General features: G+C 39.2%; 1 pseudogene; it reads left to right on the forward strand.

The window, feature by feature from the left end:
- Nucleotides 1–17,376: 17,376 nt before the first annotated feature.
- On the forward strand, nt 17,377–17,556 carry LOC132540117 (U1 spliceosomal RNA; annotated as a pseudogene).
- The last annotated feature ends 4,839 nt before the right edge of the window (nt 17,557–22,395 follow it).

The raw sequence follows: 22,395 nt of genomic DNA on the forward strand, positions 1-22,395 counted from the left end.
AGTTCTTTATAGAAGTTTCGCAGAATTCTCTGGATTTCTGTGGTGTCAGTTGTGATATCTCCTGTATCGTTTACAATTCTATTAATTTGAGTCTTCTCTCTTTTTTGTTTGGTGAGTCTGGCTAGGGGTTTGTCAATTTTGTTTAATCTTTCAAAGAACCAACATTTGGCTTCATTGATCTTTTGTATAGTTCTTTTATTTTCGATGTTGTTTATTTCTGCTCTAACTTTAGTGATTTCTGTCCTTCTGGTTGCTTTGCTGTATTTATTATTGTTGTTATTATTGATATCGTTGTTGTTGGACAGGACAGAGAGAAATGGAGAGAGGAGGGGAAGACAGAGAGGGGGGAAAAAAGATAGAAACCTGCAGACCTGCTTCACCGCCTGTGAAGCAACTCCCCCGTAGGTGGGAAGCTGGGGGCTCAAACCTGGAACCTTGTGCCGGTCCTTGTGCTTCGCACCAGCTGCACTTAACCCACTATACTACCACCCGACTCCCCGTTATTCCTTCTTTTCTTTGTGTTAGTTTACACCTGTGAGAGAGATTAGCAAGTATTTGTCTTTCTGTTAAACAGTGGTCCCTGCACAGAACCAGCTAGCAACCCTATACTAGGAATAAGAACTTTAACAAATACATTAGTAAATAAATATCCAAATTAATTACTGTGATAAATATAAACAAAAATAGACAAGAAGATGTGAGAGAATACTGGGCTTTCTTAGCACTGGTTTTTTAAATCATTTTATAGAATTCATTAGCATAATTATTTAGAATTTTATCATGATTAAATAGACTTACCTCTTTATCAGTTCTTCAATAATATAAATTCCTCATTCATGAATTTATTTTGGTTAGTCTTTTTTTTAATTTTTTATTTATAAAAAGGAAACATTGACTAAACCATAGGATAAAAGGGGTACAACTCCACACAGTTCCCACCACCAGAACTCCGTATCCCATCCATTTCCCTGCCTGATAGCTTTCCTATTCTTTATCCCTCTGGGAGTTTGGACCCAAGATCATTGTGGGATACAGAAGGTGGAAAGTCTGGCTTCTGTAATTGCTTCCCCGCTGAACATGGGCGTTGGCAGGTTGATCCATATTCCCAGCCTCCCTCTCTCTTTCCCTAGTGGGGAAGGGCTCTGGAGAAGCAGAGCTCCAGGACACATTGGTGGGGTTGTCTGTCCAGGGAAGTCTGGTTGACATCATGCTAGCATCTGGAATCTGGTGTCTGAAAAGAGAGTTAATATACAAAGCCAAACACATTGTTGACCAGTCATGGACCTAAAGGCTAGAATAGTGCAGATGAAGAGTTGGGGGGGGGCCCATTTTGTAGATAGCTAGTAGGCATATTTTAGTTATATTCCAAAGGGCCTGTGGCTATATTAGTTTTTTGTTGTTGTTGTTGTTTGTTTGTTTGTTTTGTTTTTCCCCTGAGCCGGAAATTTGATATGCAGGTGGATCCTAGTTCTTGTCTGGGAAGATGATGTCATGGCTGGAAAAAGGACCAGAAAGCTGGATCAGGGAAGAGACTAGCTCCCAAATATGGGAAAGGTGTATAAATATTGTTGACTGTAAACCCCATCGATATGATCTGATCTGGGGCCCATATTCAGCTTAGGAGCCTGTGTGACCTCTGCATCCTTATAAATCTGAGCTCAAATTCTGTAGTCATAAGTAGGAACGTTCCAAGCTGCCCCAGTATCAGGACCCATCTTCCTCAGGTGTAGCACAGAGTATGTTGTCCAGCCTCCCTTCAGAGGATGGAACATTCTCTACCATTGTTGATCCAAGTTGAGGGCAAGATCCTATGGGAGCCCACAAAGGGGTCTGTTTTGTTGTTCCTGAGAGAGATGACCTGTAACAGTGGAGAGGGGGATTTATTTGAGGTCTAGGTCTATCATGTCTGTTTGGGAATCTCAGGACTCCCCATTAGGGCCCCAGCTGAACTAACTTATTTCTCTACTATGTTTCCTAGTCTACCTGTATTTCCTATGCACTTGAGGGTTAGTTTTTAAAGTTTGGAAAATTCAGATTCAAATTTAATCACAGAGGCTCTCTTAGTTTGATGTTGCCACTTATTAGAAGATACCTCAAATCTGCTTACCAAATTCTGGAAACTGTTAAGGATGAGGCTTAGGTTCTAACCTGCTTCCTTAAATCATAAAAACTTCTATCACATTTCATCTAACAGTTTTCTGGTTCATTGATGATCACTGCTTTAACTTGCTCTTTTTTTATTTTTTAAATGTATTATTGGATAGAGACAGAGAGAAATTGAGAAAGGAGGAGGGAAATAGAGAAGGGAAAGAGACAGAGAGACACCTGCTTCACCACTCGTGAAGCTTTCCCCCTGCAGATGGGGACCAGGGGCTTGAGCCAAGGTCCTTGTGCATTGTGATATAAGTGCTTAACTAGGTGCACCACCCCTGGCCCTCCCCCAGCCTCATGAAGTTATACTTTAGAAGTTGCAAGCCAGTGATTTTTAAAAAAATTATCTTTATTTATAGAATAAAGACAGCCAGAAATGGAGAGGATGGGGGAGATAGCAAGAGAGATAGACAGAAAGACACCTCAAGCTCTGCTTCAGCACCTGCAAAGTTTGCCCCTTCCAGGTGGGGACCAGGGGCTTGAACCCTAGTCCTTGCACATTGTAATATGTCTATTCAACCAGGTGTGGCCCCCCCTAGTGACTTTTCTAATTCTGTAGTAATCTAATAGTTTTTTGTAGACAAAACTTTTCTTAAAGCAGGATCAATGGTCAGTTCTTTTCCTTTTAGTGTCAATTTTCAAAATGAGTTTGCGCCCTGATGGCAGTCAGTATTGTACAATGAGTTATCTTTCCTTTTTTTTTTTAAATATAACTAATACCTCATAGATTTTTATGTTCTCAGGGAATTTTAAACAATTGAAATCATTATTCTCACTAATTGAGAAACTGTCACATCTTTTGCCATGGAAGCCCATCAAGCTGGGTACTTTTGGCATAATCCCGTTAGCCTTTGATGATTTTTTTTTTTTTTGCTTTTTGTGTCAACAAGATCTTCCAGAATCTTCTTGTACATTTTTTATGCCAGTCCTAGATTCTTTTTAGAAAAGAAAAAGCATTAAGAACCACTGACTACACATTGTCTCAGAGAGACTAAACTTAGAAAGTATCATGGAGGAAAATCATAAAACGTCACTGATATTTCCAGTTCAAAATTCAGAGCCTTTAGTTGAATTCTATTATTTATACTTGCATCTCATTTCTGTTTTTCCTTTTGATAAATGTTTTGATTCAAAATAGCAACATAATTATATGAACTTCTTTTATCCTAGTGTACAAATAAAATAATCCATCAAATAAATCTTAATCATTATCATTCTGTAATGTTCACATATTCATTTTCCAGAAAGAAAAAAAAAGATTATTATTCAGTCTTTGATTTTCAGGAAGTTTAAATTGACTACATTTTTTAGTGTTTTGTTCCATTTATATCCAATTGTATGTTATTTGAGTCTTCTTTCTCTGTCACAAATACTTGTCACCTGCTTTATACTCATTTAAATCGATTAGTCCCTTTCCTTAAAGTGGTTTTCTGCAGGTAGGGCGAGGCTCAGCTAGAAAAGTTAGAGGGCCATTTTTTATTAAACAGGTCTCCTTCCAGTCGTAATAGTTATTCTTCATAGATAGAGGTCACAGTCTGAGTCATCAGTATCTGGAAAACTGGAAGACTAGGCACAGTGGTCTACTATGGCAAGGTGAAGAATGTGGGGAGGAGGGAAGGAAGGGGCCACAGGAAGACATTGACAATTGTGACAATTGTTTTATAAATCACTATTTCCCTAAATTAATAACTTTTGAAGAGAAATGCAAAAAGAAAAAAATTCTCTCTGGCTAACTCATTTCTCTAGTTGATTGAAACTCAACGTGAAAGCATCATGCATTTCAATGTTTACGTTGTAGTCCTACTGAAAATTGACCCATGGCTTACCCGTTACTTAAAGTATAAAGCAGAATCAAATGCAAAAACGGTTCTAAAAGAGACTATGATAATTTTTTCCACTGAAACTTTCCTCCAGGAATAAATATTTAAAGATGAGCTTACTATTTTTTTTTGAAATCTCAAAATTTATGGGGAAGCAGCCCACCAACAAGAGTAATCTTCAGAAATAATAAGTATCACACTATGAACATTAATATATATAAAATGAGTGCAATAATTAAATGGAAGAAATGCTAAATCTTAAGAGCAATAGTGGAAGACCATCCAGGAATCCTATGTGCATCTCCTACTGATGAAAAGTACAACCACAACTAAAGCTCAATGGATAGGCTAACTAGCAGAATCGAAAGTGGAGAAACAATCGTAAACTAAAGAAGAGAGAGAGATGAAACTTATATATAAGGTTTGGGAAAACACAATGAAATGGAGCTGAGTGGTGGAGCATCTGGTTGAGCACACTTATTCCAAAGCACAAGGACCCAATTTCAAGCCTCCACTCCTCACCTGCAGGGGATAATCTTCTCAATCAGTGAAGCAGGGTTGTAGGTGTCTTTCTTTTCCCCTCTCCTTATCTCTCGCTCAGTTTCTTTCTATTTCTATGTCTAACACATGAGAACTCTTACTGAGAGAACTACTAAAAGATGTACTTCAGGACAAAGAAAATAGAACCCAGCTTAAAGAATTCAAGAACAAAGGCTACGTTTGGAAAAACACATTGGGAAAAAAAATAATAAACTGAAATAAGACTGGCAGACGTGGCTAAAAATAAATAAGCAAAAAACTAAGGTTTGGTAAAGATATTACTAAAGCAGGGGAAGACTAAGAAAAATCTAGAAGTAAATGAATAAGTAACAATAATTTATAAAACGTGGAGCATGAAGATTGCAGCTAAAATATTGAAAGTTCTTTTATTATTCAAAAAAGGTGTGAATATTGATCATCTTTAAATATCAAGTATGCGCGTTAAATTTTTATGAATAATCATAATAAATAGTAATGAAGTCTTAGAAAATATAGAGATAAGAGGAAATAAAATATAGCCCATTTAATAAAAGACAGGAAAAGGAAAATATGAACAAAATACATTATAAGACAAAACATTTCATAGTAAAAATAAACATTGGAAAGTTTACAAAATAAATACTAAATACAAAATAAATAATTGAGGCTTCAAACATTAAATTTTACTGGAAATTATGAAATATTTAGGATTAGCTATGATTCCATTAACAATGAGATCAATATGTGAAATAGAACAAATAAATGACTTAAAGAGCAAAAGTTACAGTTTAGATACTATGGAAGGCAGTTTATAAAATGGTTCCCTCCAATTCCCATTTCCTCATATTTGAGTCTTTCATTAAGGCCATCGATTTGATTGTGAACTAGATCAATTGACTTGTGTTGGTTTTTTTCCCCTTTTGTTGCCCTTGTTATTTATTGTTGTTTCTATTGCCATCGTTGTTGTTACATAGGGCAGAGAGAAATCGAGAGAGGAAGGGAAGACAGAGAAGAGACAAGAAAGATAGACACCTGCAGACCTGCTTCACCACCTGTGAAGCGACTCCCCTGCAGGTGGGGAGCCGGGGTTCTGACCGGGATCCTTATGCCGGTCCTTGCGCTTTGCGCCACCTGCGCTTAACCCGCCGCGCTACCGCCCGCCTCCCCACTCAGTGTATTTTTATCGATGAGCTCAGAGTATTTATCTTTGAGGTGATTATTGATATGTGAGGTTACTGACATTCTATTTTCCTCTTTCATTATTTTTGTCTATTCTGTCTTTTTATTAAATTGAAATAATGTTGCATTGAAATATTATATAAATTTCAGAATTATTAAAGAAACAGTGTTTGAGCTGAGGAGACACCAAAAATGGTTTTGTTAAAGACTGTCATGCCTGAGGCTCCAAGGTCCCAGGTTCAGTCCCAGCACCATCATAAACCAGAGATGAACAGTGCTCTGGACTCTTTCTCTCTCTCTCTCTTTCTGTATCTCCCTTTCATTAAAAATAGATAACAAAATAAAATATTAAGAGACAAAGAAAAGCTCCTTTAAAAAAATGTGTTTACTTAGCTGAAGCTCTGAAAATCAGAGGAATCACAAATATAGCCTTAGCTGAAACATGAAATGTGCTCAAAATGGATGCTAGATTACTTTGAATAATAATTAAATATGTGGAAAAATATATAATAAACACTGTGAAAAACTAAGCAAAGTATTTTGCCTATTTGTACTGCATATTTGGATTTCATAAAGAAGGACAGAGCTATATAATCTTTCACAAAATTTAGTGATTGAGTGGATTTCTTAAAACTAAAATCTGTCTATCCTGCAGCAGAATCTGTAATCAGCATGGGCATCACTGCTACCACCAGTCATCTAACTGATGGGTACCTAATGACTGGCTTTCCAATACGACAGCACTTAAATTTCCTTTAAGATGAAGAGTTCTTGCTAGGGTTCAGAAACTTCTTGATGATGTGTGCTGCTTTTTCATTAAAATAGTGGAGAGCTTAAAAATACCTTCAGAATTTTATGATCCTATTTTCAGTCTGGTGAAGTGTCTGCAATTTAGAGATGTGACTTCTCCTATATGTCTTATAAGATGTAATTTCTCCAGCAAAGTAAATTATCTATTAAAATAAAACCTTGAAGAAATAAAGCATAGTGGGAGTTAAGATAAAAACAAGAAGAAAGATCTTCCAAGGTGTGTCGGATCAGGTTACCCTGCACAAAAGCTTGGGAGTACACAGTACACAACTCCAGAAAGTGTTATTCATACAGACTATGATGAGAATGACATCCCCAGAGATACACCAGATAGTGGCCCTTTCATCTCTCATAAAACCAGTAGACCCCGGGTGCTGGGCGGTGGCGCAGCGGTTAAGTGCACATGGCGCGAAGCACAGAGACCTGCGTGAGGAACCCAGTTCCAGGCCCCGGCTCCCCATCTGCAGGGGAGTCGCTTCACAGGCTGTGAAGCAGGTCTGCAGGTGTCTCTCTTTCCCTCCCCCTCTCTGTCTTCCCCTCCTCTCTCCATTTCTCTCTGTCCTATCCAATAACAACAACAGCGATAAACAACAAGGGCAACAAAGAGAAAAAAATAGCCTCCAGAAGCAGTGGATTGATTCATAGTGCAGGCACTGAGTCCCAGCAATTACCCTGGAGGCAAAAAACAAAACAAAACAAAACAAAAAAAAAAAACAGAAAACAGTAGACCCTTTGGTCCTCAACTGTAAACTGTCACACAACGCAGTTATTTTCAGCGCTTAAAACTAAATGTAACATTTCACTCAATCTCCCAATTAAAAAAATTTTAAATACTCATAATAAAGAATAGATATATAGTTACATGTTCACTACATAATATGAATTAAAATAAGATATTTATATCTCAATATGTAGATCTATTGATATTATAATGTTTTGTTTTTGGGGTTTTTTTTTGCCTTCAGGGTTATAGCTGGGGTTCAGTGCCAGCAAATCCACTGCTCCCGGCAGCCATTTTTTTCCATTTTATAGGACAAGAGAGAAAGAAATTGAGAAAGGGGGGAGATAGAGAGGGAGAGAGAAAGAGAAGCACTTGCAGACCTGCTGCACTACTCTTGAAATGAACCCCCTGCAGGTGGGGAGCTGGGGCCAGAACCCAGATCTTTGTGCTGATCCTTGCACTTAGTACTATGTGTGCTTAACCAGGTGCACCACCTCCTGATCCCTATAATATGTTTTCAATTGCCAACAAAGTGTAACTAAAGGTATAGAAATTACCGGAAATTTATTTCTGATATATTTCCAGTGTATTTACCAGAATTACAGTAAGTTGTAAGTAACTGAAATCTTTGCTACCTAGTCAGCCAAGTAGAAACCTCTCGATTCACTTGTCTAAAATTTCCATAAAATGCAATTTTCTTCTTTTGCTTTAAAAATGTTGGCAAGGTTCTTGCTGGATAGCTTTTGTTTTCAGTGTTGTGTGTGTAAGACTTTTTTTTTCTTAGATATGTAGATCTTGATCTCACTATATTACACTCTTAAATCTACTTTTCTGAATCCTTGAAATCAAGGGTGTTTATCTTTTCTTGACTTTGTCCTTTGGTGCTCTACTCCTGAACTGTAAATATCTACTACTTACTCAGTAAATGGCTGGAAACAATATATCAAAATAAAAACTGTGGTGTTTTGTTATCTCTTCTGTCCCAGACAGAGAAAATGATTAGCATTGTGTTTGAAGTTGCTGATATAATTCTTTAAAACTCTGATGGAAGACATATGTTACCATACATTTGACTCAATGACTGATATCAAAGTCAGAAGAACAAAAACAGATTCCAGAGAAAACTAACCAGAGTATCTGGTTTCTGCAGTGTAGTGGTAATCATGTTCACCTCACATGATAGCCAGAGTGACCAAATGCAACCCTAGGATCATATCACACCATCATTACGCTAAAAGCTCCGTGCTGGTTGGAGGCATCTAATCATGTATCTGACACAAAGATAGGTCTGAAAGGGTCAAATATGGTCAAAATAGACAACTCCAAACTCCTGAAAGACTCCATCTTCTTCTAAGAAATTTCCACATATCCCAGACAAACCCTATACAATTCTAAATGCTGGGCCACAAGAAGACAGCTCATTTGGTTGAACACACACATTATCATGTGCAAGGAGCAAGGTTCGGGCCCCCGCCGCCCAAGTGCCCACCTACAAGGGGGAAGCTTCACAAGCGGTGAAGCACTGCTGTAGGTATCTTTCTTTCTCACTCTCTTATATCCCCCTCCATGGACTCTTAACTTTTCTTTTTCATATTAAATAAAAGAAAGAAGGAAAGAAAGTGCCACTGAAAACAGTGGATTATCCATACAGCCACGGAGCCAGCAATAACCCTGGAGGCAGTAAAAGAAAGAAGGAAAGAAGAAGTGGAAAGGTATAAAGGAAACCAGACCTCTCTCTTTCCACATACAGGTAGAAAGGGGCATATTAGGACACAACAAGGAAGAGAATTCTCACAAGAAGTCAAATATGCTGACATCTGATGGACTTTTGGCCTCTAGATCTGTGGGAAGACCCAGGTCTATTGGTTAAGCCACAGTCTGCTGTTTAAATCTGTGGTATTTTATTATGAAAAACCTGAGCAGTTACCCATGCATGACATGCTCACAAATGATTTATCTATTCAAATAAAATTATGGCATTACTAAACCTTTCTGAGTGGATATTATATTTGAGTTCTGAATAATAAGTAAAGCTATTGTATTATGTCCAATATTTATATCTCTCAAGTGATTGAAGGAACTGGTTATTTCAATTTTTAAGTATTGATATTAGTGTGCTTGAAGGACTCCTGGACTCAGATCTTCATTCTGATGCCGTAATAAACTCGTCTTAGAGTTCTAAGATCGATAAAGGCCAAGCTGAAAGCTCAGCGTGCTGAAGCCCAGTCTTCAACCAGCAGGTTGTTTTGTTTTTGTTTTGGTTTTGCCTCTAGAGTTATCGCGGGGGGGGGGGGGGGGGGGGGCTGGCGCCTGGCACCCAGCGCCTGCACTAGGAATCCACTGCTCCTGGAGGCTATTTTGTCCCTTTTGTTGTACTTGTTGCTTATCGTTGTTGTTGTTCTAGAGCTGTCATCATTGTTGGATAGGACAGAGAGAAATCAAGAGAGGAGGGGAAGACAGAAAGGGGAAGAGAAAGACACCTGCAGACCTGCTTCACCGCTTGTGAAGTGACTCCCCTGCTAGTGGGGAGCCGGGGGCTGGAACCTGGATTCTTTCGCGGGTCCTTGTGCTTTGTGCCACTTGTGCTTAACCTGCTGCGCCACCGCCCGACTCCCCTGTTATCAAACTTATTGGCAAAGTAGTACTATTTCCCACCACATTTTTAATGTCTGTAGGGTCCATAGTCATGTCCCTCTTTCATTCTTGATACTGATCATTTGGCTTTTGTCTGTATTATTTGGCACTCTGTTTAGAAATGTATTGGGGCGGGTTAAATGCACCTGGTGTGAAGCCCAAGGACTGGCATAAGCATCCTGGTTCAAGCCCCCGGCTCCCCACCTGCAGGGGAGTCGCTTCACAGGAGGTGAAGCAGGTCTGCAGGTGTTTGTCTTTCCCTTCTCCTCTCTGTCTTCCCCTCCTCTCTCCATTTCTCTCTGTCCTATCTAACAACGACGACATCAATAACAACAATAACTACACAACAATAAAAAACAATAAGGGTAACAAAAGGGAAAATATAGAAATTTAAAAAAAAGAAATGTATTGGGCATGATCCTCTCAAAAGTCAACTTTTAGTTTTATTATTTTCTTTTGTCAAATCATTTTCTATTGAATTGTCCCTAACTTTATGTCTTCATTTTTTATTTAATTTTAGATTGATTTGCTCCTTCCTTTCAATTTTTTTAAAATGGGAACTTAGATTATGAATATTTAACCTTCTCTTCTAATGTAAGAATTAGATAAATTTTCTTAAAAACACTTTATACATACGTACACACACATATATATCAAAATTTGAATTGTTTCATTTTCATACTCATACTAAATAATTTCTAATTTCTACTTCTTTTTTGAAATATGAGTTATTTGGAGTGTGTTGTTTTAATTTCAGTTTAAGTGAAGATTTTCCAGATGTCTTCTCTTGAAGTTCTAATTTGATTCTACAGTAGTTAGAGAATACACTTGTCTTGTAACAAAACTTAATGAGCATTATGTACTTCCTTAAAAATAATGTAGACTCTAACTGTTGAGTACAGTGTTCTTCAAATGGTAATTGTTCTGTGGTCAAAGAACGTTTTGAGTGATAGCATTATTTCAACAAGAGGAAAAAAATTTCCCCCTTTAAAATTAAACAAATTTCTTTCTTTTTTTTATTGATTTAATAATGATTGACAAGGCCATAGGACAAGAGGGGTACAATTCCACACAATTCCCACCACGAGAGTTTCATTTCATCCCCTTCATTGGAAGCTTTCCTATTCTTTATCCCTCTGGGAATATGGACCCAGGATCATTATGGGGTGTCTAAGGTGGGAGTTCTGGCTTCCGTAATTGCTTCTCTGCTGGACATGGGTGTTGATAGATACATCCATACTCCCAGCCTGTTTCTATTTTTCCCTAGTAGGGTAGGGCTCTGGAAAGGTGAGGTTCCAGGACATACTCCTGAGGTCTTCTGCCCAGACAAGTTTCACATGTGAGAAATTTGCTATCTCATTTAAATGAATAGTATTTTTTTTCTATTTGAGGACAGTTGACATTGAAGGCCTTTGTTACTTTCCAGGTTCAATTTGTTCCTTTTAACTGGGTTCATTCTCTCAGTCATAGCATACTTCCCCCTATTCTACCTACTCCCCCATTCCTACTCACAACATGGAAAATCTCCTAGTGATTCCCTTTACCCAAAGAGGGAAAATTCCAGCAGCTTTATAATACAAAGACATTCAATTAATTAGTTGTTTTCATCTTAGCTTTTCAGGATATGTTCTGTAGACATTCTGCATCACATAGACAAGTTTAACAAGCCTTAAGGGGAATTCTGCCTTTTTCCTAAACCTGCCTACTTCAAGCAAAAAATAGAGGTAAATAGATTCAAAGTAAAGCTTCCATGTCTGGGTAGAATTATCATTTCAAAATATACTTAATATAGGGTCTTCCTAAGAAGGAAATCAAACCTTATTCTTCTAAACTTCTTTCTGAACTTCAGTGTCATTAGAAAGAAACTAAATCCAGTGGACAGACAAGCACTAATTCAAAGGGACATAGGCACCTTTATGTTCATAGCTGCATTATTCACAACAGTCAAAGAGTGGAAGCAGCCTAAATGCCCATCAGCAGATGACTGACTAGAGAAGTTCTGGGATATTTGCTCCATGGAATACTACTCTGCATTCAAAAAGATAATATTGTGTCCTTTGGGACAATATGGATGAAACTAGAGGTGATGATGCTAAGCAAAATAGGAGATGAGAGACAACTACCAGATAGTTTCACTCATATGTGGAATCTAGATATCTGATTTACATGGACTTACCAAAAAAAAAAATCAAACAAAACAGAAGCAGGCAAATTGTAAGACTTATGAGAAGCATGGTTGTTACCTTTAAGTGGGTGGAGAGAGAGAACTTTGGAACTATACATTGTAATCTTACAATGTTGTAACAAACTGTTAATAACAAATAAATTTTTTTAAAAAGGAAGAAACTGATATGACCTTAGAACCTCATACACCTTAAAACTTTGTGTTGTCTACAACTTGCTTAAAATACTTCAGCACTTATCAAAACATCTATGTGAATTCTATTCTTTGTACCTTTCCTTCAAAGAAAGTAACTTGATACCCTATTTACCTCCAGCCCACAAAAATAAGGGACGAAAAAAGACCTCAACACAGGCAGTGCATTGAGAACAGATATATGTGTTGATATAATTTGTATGATAGGGCTGTAACTTAGCCTAATCAGAGATTTACTCTGACAGTGGGTCAGGAGGCATTTAATCAGAAAGACCACAACTCTCCAGAGCTATGGCTGGTTTTTTTTTTTTTTTTTTTTATCAGAAACCAAAAGCTTCAAGCTTCGTTAAATTATATAAAGTACTGAGACTAACTTATGTTGGGAGAAATACTGGCTTGATAATGTAAAGAAGAATATTAGAAAAGGTTAAATTGGTTCTGTAAGTGGCATTTCAGATATGTGAATTGAGTCAATTACATCAGGTATACCCCAACTTTGCATGGCTCAGCAAGTCTCCAAGATGGTATTTGGGGCATCATTACATTCTCAGTTTTAAAGGTTTACTGGTTGTCAGCTGCCAACTATAAAGCCAACTAAATTCTATCCTTTGTCTGTAGCTACACATGCTTTAGATGAGCCTCCCATTTAAGGTATCTTCAGGTCACCTAAAGAGCAGATAGCAAGGCCTTTGTGAAATTCACAGAATGAACTGTATGGTGACATATGTGCCTATTTGATAGAAATATTTATCCTTTTCCCTGAAAGCTTATATTTTAAGACAAAATTTTAGTGAATTACCTAATAGCAGAGTTTTTATATTAGTGGTCACAAAAATCTACTTTAAAATATCGAATGATGTTTAATACAGCTTGTCTATATTTTAATGTGCACATTGTAGAAGCTAAATCAGAGGGTAGGGGAGACAGCATAAAAGCTATTCTGAAGAGTTTCATGCTGGAATCTCTGAAGTCCCGGGCTCAATCCCCAGCAGCACCATAAGTCAGAGCTAAACAGTATTCTAGACTCTCTCCCCCCTCTATATATGCATATATATATATGTTTCTCATTAAAATAAAATAAATATTTTTTAAAATAAGCCAAATCAAATAAGTTGGGTAGATCAAAGCAGAGTCTTTCAGAGAAGTTCTTCAATTAGATATTGTTGGCAGTGTATAGGAGTAATCAGGCCCAAGGAAATGTTGAGTAAATTAAAGGATTGGAAAAGCTAAAGTAGGCACTGGAATTAGACTTTGGTTATTTACAGTAAGAAATAAAGGCAAAAAAGAAAGAAAGGAAGAAAGGAAGGAAGGAAGGAAGGAAGGAAGGAAGGAAGGAGGGAGGGAGGGAGGGAGGGAGGGAAGGAAGGAAGGAAGGAAGGAAGGAAGGAAGGAAGGAAGGAAGGAAGGAAAGCAGGCAGGCCACATGGGCAGAAATTATGGCATCAATGTTATAAAATAAATCCTATGCAAAGACAAGTTCCTGGTCCAGGTGGTGGCATACCTGATTGAGCACACATGTTACAGTGCACAAGGACCCAGGTTCGAGACCCTGGTCCCCACTTGCAAGGGGAAAGCTTTGCAAGTAGTGAAACAGAGCTGCAGGTCTCTCTCTCTCTCTCTCCCTCTCTCTCCCTTCTCTCTTGACTTCTAACTGTCTCTATCCAATTTAATAAAGATAATAAAAACATTTAAAGACAAGTTCGAGTGAGATTGTTACTGATAAACATAAGTGTTAAATTCTATGAGCCAACAGATCCAATGTTTAACAATCAAACAATTAACAATCTAAAGTGGAAAGGTGACTGAAGGAGATTTTTTTCAGTGTCAAAGATGAGGGGCAGTATGGAGAATTATTGATAGAATGTTTTCAACACACACACACACACAAATCCTTATTAACATAAAGTATGTGTTTCAGAATCAAGCATCTGTTAATCATTAAACAGCCATATGTGAAGGGAAGCACATTATGTATTCATTGGACCATTACCTCTGTGGTCAAATACAATTCCTGTGAGAAAGGCAAGAAATATGGAATGAATAATTTTTATCTCAATGGATGTCTTGTGGATGAACTTTTTCATGGTGGTTTCTTTTTTTTAATATTTATTTTATTTATTCCCTTTTGTTGCCCTGTTGTTTTATTGTTGTAGTTATTATTGTTGCCCTTGTTGTTGGATAGGACAGAGAGAAATGGAGAGAGGAGGGGAAGACAGAGAGGGGGAGAGAAAGACAGACGCCTGCAGACCTGCTTCACTGCCTGTGAAGTGACTCCTCTGCAGGTGGGGAGCCGGGGCTCAAACCGGGATCCTTGCGCCACGTGTGCTTAACCTGCTGTGCTACAGCCTGACTCCCTCATGGTGGTTTCTTCCAGTGATGGTAACATGGGGATTGGGAACAAAAGGAAAAAAAAAAAATACAGGGTTTCTTCACAGTCAATCTCACTTTGTCTTCTTAAAAAGGACTTCAGGTCTCTGGATTTTTTTCTCTTGGTGTGTGTGCATGTGCGTACAAAGTTGTAGACCTCCTTCCATACATGTTCTATTGTTTCAACCTTCTCTACCTTTACACTAGAGATAACATTGACAATGAAGCCCAAATGATGATTCTATCTTCTTCACTGCTAGGTGGTGGTAGCCTTGCAATATATCTTTTTTTAAAGTATACTTTAGGTTGAGTTATCATTAAATCTTGCAAGTATGGATGGGTTATTTAAGATAATTTTTGTTTTACTTTCTATGTAGACCCTATGGCTATGCTTCAGGCTAGAATATAGTTGGAATCCTAACTGTTGACACCAAAACCACACAAATGGCTCCCTCCATTGCAAAGGAAGAATGCCACTTACGGCAAGATCCTTCACAGGAACTAGGTGGTGGGACACAGTGGAACACACACATTACCACATGCAGTGACCTGGGGGAAGGCCCCCATCCCCAGTGCAAAGGGAAAAGTTTCACAAGTGGTGGAGCAGTGCTACAGCATTCCTTGCTCTTCTCTCTCTCTCTGCCTCTGTCTTCTTCTCTATCTTCCCCCTTCTCTCTCAATTTCTCTGTCTCCATCCTAAAAAAGAAAGAAATGAAGAAAGAAAGAAAGATAGGAAGGAAGGAAGGAAGGAAGAGAAAGAAAGAAAGAAAGAAAGAAAGAAAGAAAGAAAGAAAGAAAGAAAGAAAGAAAGAAAGAAAATTGCCCAATGTGAACAGCAGATGCAACATGCAGACAAAAGTGATAGCCCTGGTGGCAATTAACAAAAACAAAATGATGTTTAACAAATAGCCGTTGACTTTGCATATGCTTGTGATAATTATGGTGGTCTGAACTACGAGATTGAAAGGCTAGCTGAATATAGTCTGTTCTAGCATACCATTTCTTTTCTTAGTCATGAACATCTACATTGTTCTATTCAACACATGTTTCAGTCAGCATGATTGTGAGAACAGAACATTGAGGTTTTTTTGTTTGGTTGGTTGGTTTTTGCTTCCAGGGTTATCACTGGGGCTTGGTGCCTGCACTATGAATCCACGGCTCCTGGAGGTCATTTTTCCCATTTCGTTGCCCTTGTTGTTATTATTGCTGCCATTGCTGTTGTTGTTGGATAGGGCAGAGAGAAATCGAGAGAAGAGGGGAAGACAGAGGGGAGAGAGAAAGACACCTGCAGGGGGTCAGGCAGTAGCACAGCTGGTTAAGCGCATATGGCATGAAGCACAAGGACCAGCTTAAGGATCTGGGTTCAAGCCCCTGGCTCCCCACCTGCAGGGGTGTCGCTTCACAGGTGGTGAAGCAGATCTGCAGGTGTCTTTCTCTCCCCCTCTCTGTCTTCCCCTCCTCTCTCCATTTCTCTCTGTCCTATCCAACAACGATGACATCAACAACAATAATAACTACAACAACATAAAAGGGGGGTAACGGGGTCGGGCGGTGGCGCAGTGGGTTAAGCGCACGTGGCGCAAAGCGCAGGGACCGGCATAAGGATCCTGGTTCGAGCCCCCGGCTCCCCACCTGCAGGGGAGTCGCTTCACAGGCGGTGAAGCAGGTCTGCAGGTGTCTATCTTTCTCTCCTCCTCTCTGTCTTTCCCTCCTCTCTCCATTTCTCTCTGTCCTATCCAATAACAAAGCAACATCAACAATGGCAATAATAACCGCAACGAGGCTGCAACAACTAGGGCAACAAAAAGGGGGAAAAATGGCCTCCAGGAGCAGTGGATTCATGGTGCAGGCACCGAGCCCAGCAATAACCCTGGAGGAGAAAAAAAAAAAAAGAAAAGAGGGGGGTAACAAAAGGGGGGGGAAGTTAGACACCTGCAGACCTGTATTACCACTTGTGAAGCGATTCCATTGTAGGTGGGGATCAAGGGATCCTTGCACCAGGCCTTAATCTTTGGGCCACATATGCTTAACTCACTGTGCTACCGCCAGGGCCCCAGAACATAAGTTTTATGGGCTCATGAAGGAAACACAGAACATGTATCCTTGTTTATGAATCATCTTAATTTACTTCAGTAAATTTGGTTTCGAGAGAGGACAACATGACGTTATTGAAAAACTGCCTAAACTGTTGGAGAATATTCTTTAGAACTGAAAACTTGATCCATCAAATTAAAGGCTGCATAAGTGCACATTGATGTCTGCAACATGAGTTATGAAAGGAAAAATAACACAAAATTATATACTACTCAGCTTTTGATTACAGTCATGGTACTGGGGATTGAACTCGGTGCTTCAGGCATACAAGTACTTTTGCCTAACATGATGCTATTCCTCAGGCCCCATAAATCATTGATATATCTTGTAAAGTATTGAGAATTATTAGGGGGGGTCAGGCTGTAGCACAGGGGGTTAAGAGCAGGTGGCGCAAAGCGCAAGGACCAGCATAAGGATCCCAGTTAGAGCCTCCCGCTTCCCACCTGCAGGAGAGTCACTTCACAGATGGTGAAGCAGGTCTGCAGGTGTCTATCTTTCTCTCCCCCTCTGTCTTCCCCTCCTCTCTCCATTTCTCTCTGTCCTATCCAACAATGAACGACATCAATAACAATAATAACCACAACAAGGCTACAACGACACGGGCAACAGAAGGGGTGGGGGGAAGGCCTCCAGGAGCAGTGGATTCATGGTACAGGCACCGAGCCCCAACAATAACCCTGGAGGCAAAAAAAAAAAAAAGGTGTATACTTACCTGGCAGGGGAGAAGGGGAGATACCATGATCACAAAGGTGGTTTTCCCAGGTTCCCAGGGCAAGGCTTATCCATTGCACTCCGAATGTGGTGACCCCTGTGTTTTCCCCAAATGTGGGAAACTCTACTACATAATTTGTGGGAGTAGGGGACTGTGTTTGTGCTCTCCCCTGAAAAAAAAAAAGAAAGAAAGAAAACAGTGACTCTGAAGCTATGAGGCTAGTAGACTCCATGAGAGTGAAGCAAAATAATGCATTACATATGTGAATTCCTGATCCAGTGATGTATCATAAAATATTAAGAAGGGGGGTATTAGTACCCTCATTTTCTTGCACTAAAGTGAGTGCATAAACTCTTTTTAACTTTTTTCTATTATCTTTATTTATTGAATAGACAGTCAGAAACTGAGAGGGAAGGGGGAGATAAAGAAGGAGGGAGACAGAGAGACACCTGCAAAGTGTCTTCACCACTTGCAAAGCTTTCCCCCTGCAGGTGGGGACTAGGGGCTCAAACCGGGGTCCTTGTACATTGTAGCAAGTGTGTTCAACCAGATGTACCACCACCCAACCCCTAGTGCACAGACTCTTCCCAGTCAACTTGAATGTTGAAATAAACCTCTAGGAATGATGTGCAATTGTTTCTCAAAGGTAAATTAGACACCAAAGGGACCCTGGCGTCACATTAAGCAGGGCTCACACACTAGATACATACCTTGCTGACATTTTCCACTTGACCCACTATTTTTAGCTTAGCTTTTAACTTTTGTAGCGGTTACATCTAGATAACAGGAACATTTCCTTGAAAATACTGACTGTATGGCTACATTGTACCTGTATTCCTGTCAGAACTGTGTCAGAAGACAGTAGATCCTTCCTGTGAAACAAGTCCTCTCCAGTTATTACTGCCACTGACTTTATATATTCCATTCGTTTTCTTCATGTACAGTTCCGTTTCAGTAATGGAATTTGGCTCTGTATCAAAATGACTCATTTTGAGAATAAAAATACAGCAGAGAGAGAGAGACAGAGGAGAAGGAGCAAGAGGAGGAGGGGGTTAGGAGGAGGAGAGGAAGATGAAGAGGAGGAAGAAGAAGAAGTAGAAGAAGACTGGCAAAATAGTTGACTTGGACAGTGTGCTGCATTGCCATGTGGAAGGCCTAGGTTTGAGTTCGGTCCCCACCATATTGAAGGAATTTTTGGTTTTATCTTTCTCTTTCTCTCTGTCTTTCCATCTCTATGAAAGCAGAGAGAGAGAAAGGAAGGGAGGAAGGAACTATACTTCCCTAAGTGCACTCTGCCCTCAAGAAGTCCCTACCATCTCATAGAATAGTCAATTTGAGAGAAGATTCAGCTCTAAATATAAAATGTAGTCTCTAGACCAATATAATCATTTCACTGCATAATTCATCTTAAAATAACCATCTTTGAAACCACACCTAGTGTGATAGACTTATGCAGAGACTGTGCAAATGAGTTTAGACTGACATACCGGCACATACAAATTCCAGCTATCCACATTTTAAACAGTCCCTGTCTCTTGTGCTCACAGACATGCCTATGCAAAGAGGCAAGAAGATGCCAAGAGCAAGTCTTAAAAACAAAACAACTGGGCACGAACCAGACTTGTGCAAGGATACAGGAAAAGCAATGGTTAAATACTTAGCAAGTCTATAATTTGACTGTTGTTTTAATGCCATTTCAGTCTCTGAATAGAAAAGTTTGTGACTTTTATTTTGAGATGATACAAAATTGTTCTTCTGATCTTAAAATTGACTTTAAAAAGACATGAGATGTTACATTTTATTCCTAAAGCAAATGGTATAAAAATGCAGAAATTGCTACATACAGTTTTCTAAAAGCTTTGAGTTGATGTTCTAGTCAAAAAGATGTGTAGTTTTGTAGGAATCTTTAATCTTTTCTTCATGATTTTTTTTAAAAGCCTATTTTAGCATCTAATTAAATCTGGAGATGTGCAAAACATTTTACAAAGGTAAGTGCCTGCTTTTGGGAAGATCAGAGGGGGAAAGGAGCGTTTGTAATCTCATTCCATCATCAGGAATGATCACTGTTTTCGTACCACCTGACATTTTCATGTGAGCAGGTATTCATATAGTTGTATCTCTTTTTATATGTTTAATTAATTTATTTATGTATTTGAGATAGAGAGAAATTTAAAGGGGAGGGAGAGATTGACAGGGAGACACCTACAGACCTAATTCATCACGCGTGAAGCTTCCCCCCACCCCCTGCAGGTGGGGATCAAAGTCTTGAAAGAAAAAAAAAGGCGACCAGAAGTGGTGAATTCGTAGTGCTGGCACCAAGCCCCAGCGACTGAAGGCAAAGAGAAAAAAAACAAAATAAATACAAGAGAAAGAGACACCTGCAGCACTGCTTCATCACACTTTTTTTCTTTTCTTTTTCTTTTTTTTTTTTGCTTTGTCCTACTTAACATTTTTAAAATTGAAGCTCTTGATTTGCTGTTTCCTTTTGGAGGGTTCTTGATGCACACTAGTTTGATTACCAAACTCTCAATTTCACTTTTACTTTCTTTACTTCATTTACAGTAGGAAAAGTCTCCCCCCCACCCCCAACCTCCATGACCAGGGTTATCACTGGGGCTCAGTGCCAGCACCATGAATCCACCACTTCCAGCAGCCATTCTATTCTTTTTTAAAATTTTTTAAAAAAAATTTTTTTATCCATTTTTTCAATTGGATAGGACAGAGAGAAATTAAGAGGGGGCAATAGAGAGAAGAGAGAGAAAGAGAGACACTTCAGACCTACTTTACTGCTTGTGAAGTGTCCTTCCTGCACGTAGCAACCAAGAACTTGAACCTGGGTCCTTGCACATGGTAACGTGCACTTAACTAAGTGTGCCGCCACCTGGTCCAAGTATTAAAACTTTTAGTTGACCCCATTTGCTGCCTATTTGGATGTATTAGATAAAAAGTAAAGCATCTGGTTGTTTTTCCAAATAGCTAACAATTATGAACAGCTTTGTATTGAATAATTCATTTTCCATGATGTAGCTACAGTGTCTTTCCATCAAATTAAAAAGTTTTATTTTAGGCTTTTATTCTTTTCTAATAATCTCTACTAGCATTGTTTTAATTATTGCATCTGTGTGACATGTAATACTTTTAGGGAAAGTAACTCAACAATAGTTCTCTATTCAAAATTCTTATTGCAGGGACAAGCAGTGTTGTACCTGGTTAAGCGAACACATTACAGTGTTCAAGGACCCGGGTTCAAACCCCTGGTCTCCACCTGCAGGGAGAAAGCATCACAAGTGGTGAAGCAGGGCTGCAGGTATCATCTGTCTGCCTCTTTTCTCCTCTAGCTCCACTGTCCTCTCATTTGCTTTCTGTCTCTATCTAATAATACATAAAATAAAAAGATTAAAAAATAATAAATTCTAAAAACAGATAATTCTTATTACCACTATATTTATACCATCCTTTCTAAGAGAAGGGTTTCCCTATGAAGCCTTTTATAAACCAAAATCCTCACAAATGAAAGAAGAACTCACCACTTATTTATATGGGAAAATTCTCAGTGTTCTCAGGACCCCCCAAAAAACTAACTTGATTAATCAATCAGACAGGATAGGAGTCTTAAAATATCATGCTGGCCAAATGGCTCCCTTGGATATTGTACCTGCTTTGCCACAGTCATCCTTAGAAGAAGCTTCAACAGTATGGTATCTCCATCCCTATCTCTCTCTTTTTTATCTGTACAAGTGGGCTCCAGCAATGAAGCCACAGTGAAGTAAAAAACAAAATACCATCAACACTAAAAACTTCACACGGTACATTCACAGCCCAGATAGAGTTTTTCCTGAAGAAGGAGCTTGGTGGCGCCATGTTTCCCGTTTTGAATACGCACTGCTTCCATTAAGACTGACAAAGCAAGCGCTCAGTTCTGTTACTTGGTCTTCACCTTTTGTTGTGTAAGTGAGGAATTCTCCTTGGAGTCCTTTCAGTTGGTAAGAAGAGTTACTAGTGTAGGTCTCTCATAAAAGAAAAATGGTTGGAGCCCCGCCCCCCCATTCTCCACCTGCGGGGGCGGGGGTGTCACTTAACAAGAGGTGAAGCAGGTCTGCAGGTGTCTTTCTCTCCCTCTCTTCCCCTCCTCTCTCGGATTCCTCTTTCTCCTATCCAACATCAATAGCAACAATAACAGTAATAATAACAAGGGCAACAAAATGGGGGAAAATTGCCTCCAGGAGCTGTGGATTCGTAGTGCAGGCACCAAGCCTCAGCAATAAATCTGAAGGCAAAAAACAAAAGGGGAGGGGAGGGGAGGAGGAGAGGAGAGGAGAGGAAGAGGAGAAAAATGACCCCTACTCCCCAACTGCAGGGGAGTGGCTTCACAAGCAGTGAAGCAGGTCTGCAGGTGTGTCTTTCTCTCCCCCTCTCTGTCTTCCCCTCCTCTCTCCATTTCTCTCTGTCCTATCCAACAAACGACGACAATAAAACAACAAGGGCAACAAAAAGGAATAAATAAATAAAAAGAAAAATTAAAAGAAAAGAAAAGAAAAATGAAGTGGTGTAACAAACTTTCGTAAAATAGGTGTTATCTGCGTTGTCTTTTTTTTTTTTTCTTTTTTGCCTGCAGGACTAATCCATGGCTCCTCGCCTTGCGGTTGTGATTATTGTTGCTGCTGCTGCTGTGTTGGATAGGACAGAGAGAAGTTGGGAAGAGGTCTGAAGTCAGAGAAGGGGAGAGAAAGACACTTGCAGACCTGCTTTACCACTTGTGAAGTGACGCCCCTGCAGGTGAGGAGCCAGGGAATGAGGATCTTTGCGCAGGTCCTTGCGCTTTGCACCATGTGCACTTAACCCGCTGAGCTCCTGGCCAGCCTCCGTGTGTTGTCTTTTTATTCCTCAAAAGCAACTAGAAACATTTTTTTAGGTTCTTAGGAGGCTATTTTGTTTGCCATGAATCTATAAATTCTGCATTACATAAAAATTAATATCTTTAAAATTAAGGTAGTATATAATTCATTGTATA

This window comes from Erinaceus europaeus, chromosome 8, assembly GCF_950295315.1.
Source record: "Erinaceus europaeus chromosome 8, mEriEur2.1, whole genome shotgun sequence".
Lineage (NCBI taxonomy): Eukaryota > Metazoa > Chordata > Mammalia > Eulipotyphla > Erinaceidae > Erinaceus > Erinaceus europaeus.